The sequence below is a fragment of the Calypte anna genome, chromosome 6, assembly GCF_003957555.1.
Source record: "Calypte anna isolate BGI_N300 chromosome 6, bCalAnn1_v1.p, whole genome shotgun sequence".
In the NCBI taxonomy this organism is placed as follows: domain Eukaryota; kingdom Metazoa; phylum Chordata; class Aves; order Apodiformes; family Trochilidae; genus Calypte; species Calypte anna.
In genome coordinates, this window is record NC_044252.1 from 34,962,827 (window position 1) to 34,968,614 (window position 5,788).

Below are 5,788 nucleotides of genomic sequence, written 5' to 3' on the forward strand. Positions count from 1 at the left end.
TAAAGCTCTCTCTGCCTTTCCTAGGGACTATCTTTCCATCTGTGGCAGGCTCACACTTGACTCCATGAGATTTTGGACCTCCATCCCCCGCCAGGACCAGCCCTGTCAAGCAGATGTTTGTGGGAGAGGAATGGTGCTAACCCTCAGCCCTGTTGCCTCTGGTGGGTCCTGCAGCCTGACCTCCTAAAGCATCACCACATCAATTATTGTTACAGATTACTACAGGTAATGATACAGCAATGGTTCCAACAAGTCTGTTAGGGGGTTTTGCTTTCTTTCTATATCTGTTTATGAGCCAAGGGACACGGTCACTCTTAAATAAATGGGCAGGGATGGGCTGAAATTGGGGAGGGGAGTCTGAGCAACTGTCAAGAAAAGGTTATTTCAACTAGGATATTTAGTAATGAAAAATCAGATTTGAAGTAATCTGATCCTCATTTTTTCAAGCTGAAGGAGCAGCCTTTCATTGGAGTTTCATGGGCATAATTTGCAACTTTCCATCTGGGAGGATAATGCTCTTTCTATTCAGATGCTTGTCCATTGCTGTTAAATGCAGAATTTTATTTTGGTTTAGAATTGGGCATGCATATATTGGGGAAAAAACAACCAACCAAACAAAAAAACCCAGACTGACAAACAGAAATATCTTTTTTTTATAACCATGGTCAGCCTAAAGAAAGGTTCCTCCTCCAGTCAGTGCACTTTCACACTGCCCAGCTCCTCAAAGCTGAGTTTGATGAGGATGAATCACTCTGGAAATCAGTCTGAATTCTGGAATCTAAAAGGCAATGTTTTTGTTGCCACAGTAGAGTCTGTTATTTTCAAGTTCATTTATAAATTGAATAAATCCAAGAACTGAAAACCTTTTATAACAGTGTTGCAGTTAAATACTGCCTTTTCCATTCTCAGACCCAGCTGTGTTGTGTGTTCATGCAGAAGAGGGCTGGAGAGGTAGCATTAAATAGTTATTTAGGGATGTTAATAACATGCTGAAAATGTTTCCATAAAGTGCTTTTGGATCATACGATGCCATCTGTGTTACAGTTGATTGTAGCTAATTACACAGGCATGAGTTCCTTGGGAAAATGGATGGCATTACTCAAACTGTTTGTTTGTGATCAAGATAATGGAATGACACAATGTTAAATGGATGGAATTAAGTCTGAAAATCATTCCTTGCTGATAATCCTACACAGATCAGTGGAATTATTCTGACTTGCTCCACTTCAGATGAGAATTTGGATAGGTGTACTATGGTAATATTATTGCAATAACTCTGAAGTATTTTTGTATCTTGGGTGTTGTGGAGTATCTGAGAAAAAAGAAAAATTAGCTTCCTACACAGTAGTTGCTGTTTCTAATGAAGTGTTTCACTTTCTGCAATTTAGCCATAAGAGGTGTAAAAGTTAGACACTGCACAGAGGACATTAAACTTGTGGGGTTAAAATACCTGTGCTGAGCTTGTTGCACGTGTCTTCCAGTCCTGAAATCCTCTTAATGTTTCTGTTTTACTATAAATGATCATGTATTCACATCACTGACACCCAGCTAGGTTTGGCACTGAACAAACCCAGCAAACTGTGTAAAAGTTAGGACAATAAATCAGTGGGTGGGATCTAGGTGTGTGTGTGTGTGTGATGCAGACAGGTAACCAGACACACACAGTAAGTCCAGGTATAGGATTCTCTGTAAGCTATGGATGTGTGGCTAAGGAGTTGCAGGGTTTTGTTAAGGTTTTGTAAACATGGTCTGCCCATCAATGGGTTAAAGCTAACTATGGTTGAGGGATTAATCTGTGAGGGAAAAAAAATCAGGTCAGTCAGGATTTGACACATGTCTGTTAAAGCTGTTGGAATTGATCTAATCCTAAACAAAACTTTGGCTAGACTTTCATCCACAGAGCCCTGTTATTGTATGGTGGGATTTGAGGTAAGGGGGTGGTTTTGTTTTGGTTTGGTTTTTTTAGTTTAAATTGGGTATTATTTCATCAAAGGTAAGTTTCAGAACTTGCTTTACACTGGGAAGCATCAGGTTGGTCTGTTCATGGGGCTTTTCACCTTGTGGAAACTGAGATTTTCCCTAAAGCTGCTGAGGGCTCACACTGATGTGCAGGAGGGGCAGCCCAGGAGGGACCTGAACCCATGATAGTGCCTGGTGGTTCTGTTTAGAGCTGAGATCTTCAAGACAAGGTGCTGTGTGCCAGCAAGCTCTGGGTTAAAAGCAGGGCTCTGGATCCAAGTCTCTGGAATTGTGGAAGTGTCCTGTGTGCCTGGGCTTGGCTTTCCCTGGTGTCTGATCCTAGCTTTGATGAGAAGGTTTGTTCTGAACCCAAAACATGAGCGTGGTCAATAAAGTATATTCCTTTGGAAGCTTCAACTGAGTCACCAACATTTGATTGTATTTTTGTTTAACATGTTTTATCAAACTAGTCTGTATTTAATCTTTATCTAAAGAGCAGAGAGACAAAAGTCCTCATGGGATGTGTGCAGGAAATGCGCAACACAGCCACGTGTACATGACAATGCCTGTCTTGGCAATTCTTCTTTTGATGTAGTGCTTCCAGACTTACTGTCTGCTTACTGTATTTTTCCATGTAATTTCCAACAGATTTTCTTCTATCCACATTGCAGCAGAGTGAACAACACACCATTTGTGACAAACATTTGTAAAGAAAGGAAAAACCCAACACCACAGAACCAGCATGTGAGGAGATTAAACTGGCAGAGCACTTTGGCTTAGCATGAAACCCTTTCAGAGGAAAAGACATTTTCTTGCATTCAGATCTATAGACTGCTGAAATCCTAAAAAAAAAAAATAAAAAATAAAAAAAGGAAGTGGGAACTCAGCCATAGGCAATATTTCATTTTCTTTCTATTATAATAATTTGAGATGCACCACAGACTCAAAAAGGTTTTTTGTCTAAACTAATTATTTATAACATTTTGTCAGAAATAGAAACCAACAATGATCAAGAGACCATATCAGACATTTAGAATTTTCATTATTTGTAACATCACTGTAACAATACTGTAACAATAGCTTGCTTAGGCTATGTTTTGCTTAAAATATTGGTACTCTGGGCTGGGGAATTATTAATTTATTTTTAAGTGCAGTGGAACATTGATTTCAAAAACTATCTAGAAAACACATTTTCCAATTAGCCTTGATGTCTGAATTGCAAGTCAGGAGGCAAAAAGAATGATGAGCCCTGCTAAAGGCATCTTATGATGCATTATTAATGCTATTTTCAATATCAAACATGCCAGGAATCATATGCATAATATATTCTTCCAGAATCAAAAATACGAAGACCTTTCTGTCCTGTTAAAAGATGATGTGTCTTAAAAAAAAAGGAAGTAGAAGCAGAAAGCAATGAAACTGATTCCATGGGAGGTGGCTCTGATGGCTGATGGTGTCCTCTGGGCTGCTCTGTCACCTGCAGGGCCTGGCTGGGGTTCCTGAGGGTCTGTGCTTGGTGTTGGGACCCCAGCCCTCCCTCCTGAGCCCCCTGCCCAGGGGTGTCACAGGTCTGAGTTCCACTCACCAGCTCTTTGCTTCGTTCTGCACAATGATGGTGGCTTGGAGATGTTTATTGTGGGAAGTTTTCTCCCAGTATTTGTGAAAAGTATTATTTTAATCCTGGCATCTGTCCACCAAGAGCCCAGATGGCTTTTCTGTGTGCAGGCAGACACTGCAGTCTCTGTAGTGCAGGACCAGCACTTTGTCACACAAATAATGACTGTCATAGCTCCCAACAATGGTGCTTGTCCATGGCACATACAGAAGCTCATGGCTGTCTCCAGAAAGCTCTCTAACTCTGTCTACCCTGATTTCCCATTACCAAAGCTGATCAAATTCCTGTTATCTGGATCTCCTACTCCTTGGATGTCATTCTTGTCTACATTCAATGAGTTTTATCATTGTGTCCCTTTCCATCCTGAAAGGCTTAATTGGAAGAGTCCTCAGCTAATTTCTGTGTAGCTCTTTTTGAAGCAGGTTTATTGCTTTGAGTGTTGGCAAGGGAGCTGATTGTTCTCTGGGAGAATCTCAGTAAGGATTCAGCATTCCAGCCTGGAAGAGGTTTCCAGTGTGGGCCCCTTTGCCCACACAGCCCCAGTGGGAGCTGTTGGATCTGCAAGGTGGTTCTGTCCCCTTTCCTTTGTCACCTCAAACCTTCCAGGGATGTGGGGATGTGAGCCACAGCTGAGCCTGCAGAGCAGAAAGTATCTTTGCCTAGGGGAGGGGATGCCAGGGGCAGGAGGTGGCTTTGGCCAGTGAAATCTTGTACAATGCTGCTTCTCATTTCCTCAGGTTGTGAAATAACCTGACTCCACCCACCATATCTATCATTACAACATATCATCTGAGAAAATAATTGTCATACACACAAACCCTTCATTCATCCCAGTAGGTAGGATTCCGTGCCTGTGTCTATAGACTGTCCTATTTTTTATCTATAAAGAAAGAGTGTGTTTAGAGCAGTCAGTGATGTATTGCATCTTCTTACACAAAGAAGCTGGAATTGTAAGTACTTAGAATATCTACAACTTTTAATAGATTTGTCAGGCAATATCTGTAGAATCTTATTTATTACTGTTTCTTTGAGCAACCAAACACATTTCTTTTTATAGAAACATCAAGGCTACAAAGTCAAGCCTGGCTGAAAAACAACAGATTTAGGACTGTTTGTGCTACCTTGGTTTAGTTAACTAGGAGCAGGCATTTTATCTTTCCCCCCATTTTTTATCTCAGTCTCAGCCCTCCTCTCTGACTCTGACCCAGTGCAGATGTGCAGTGACTGCTGGTCCTGCTTGGCTTCCCCAGCTCTCAGCAGCTTTGCCTGAGAGTAACTCCCAAAATCCAGCCACTTCTCCCAGATGCTCTCAGCCCTCTCCTGGCTCTGCATCCCATTTATTTATCCCCTGATGCAGATGCCTCCCTCTGCTCTTTTCTCCATAATGGACGCAGGTTTTTGCTCTTCAAATTCCATCTAGGCTGTGTTTATTATTGTTGCCATTACTGTTATTGTTGTGTTGTTATTATTTGTTATTTTACTCTTATTATTTATTGTTGTTTTATTATTACAGCTGCCCTGTACTGTTAAGCCTCTTTACGAGTGCTTGGAGAGGGAACATTGCTGCTCTGTTGTTGTTTTGACTTTGGGTCAAGATGAATAAACCGAAGCATTGAAGGTCATCATCCAAAAAGATTGCTATCTGCATTAATAAGGTTAGTAATGACAAGGCTGGAAATATTTTCCTGAATTTGATCTTTGTGTTTTATACTGTAACAAATACAGTATAATGGATCTTTAAAACCAGGATTACTAGAAATGTAATGACACTTTAAATGAATCCAAGTAAGTTTTTTTACCTGAGAAATACATATAATCTGTTCAGGATATAATTTCATCTGAGCAAATCAAAGTTTTCCAGAGAAAATTTTTCATTAGGTTTTACATTCTTCCATAAATTTACATCCAAGCCCTCTGCACCGTGTGAATTCCAGTGCAAAATGTTTATAGTTTGTGATTTAAATATTTTTCCTCCCGAGAGGTGTAAAAGAAGATGTTACTCCATGTGGCAGTGCTCCCGGCCCTTACTCCCCGCAGGGAAGAGCCACCGGGAGCTGGCTGCGTCTGCCCCCTGCTCCCCAGCACTGCTGCAGCCCCTGACGGGCTCACGGGCTTCTGAAAGGCTTTTTGTCGATTCCCTCCTTGCAGGTCTGAAGAAGATGTAGTGGTTCGAGGGGAAGGACGAGGAGCCCCGAGGGAGCGCCGGGACGCGGT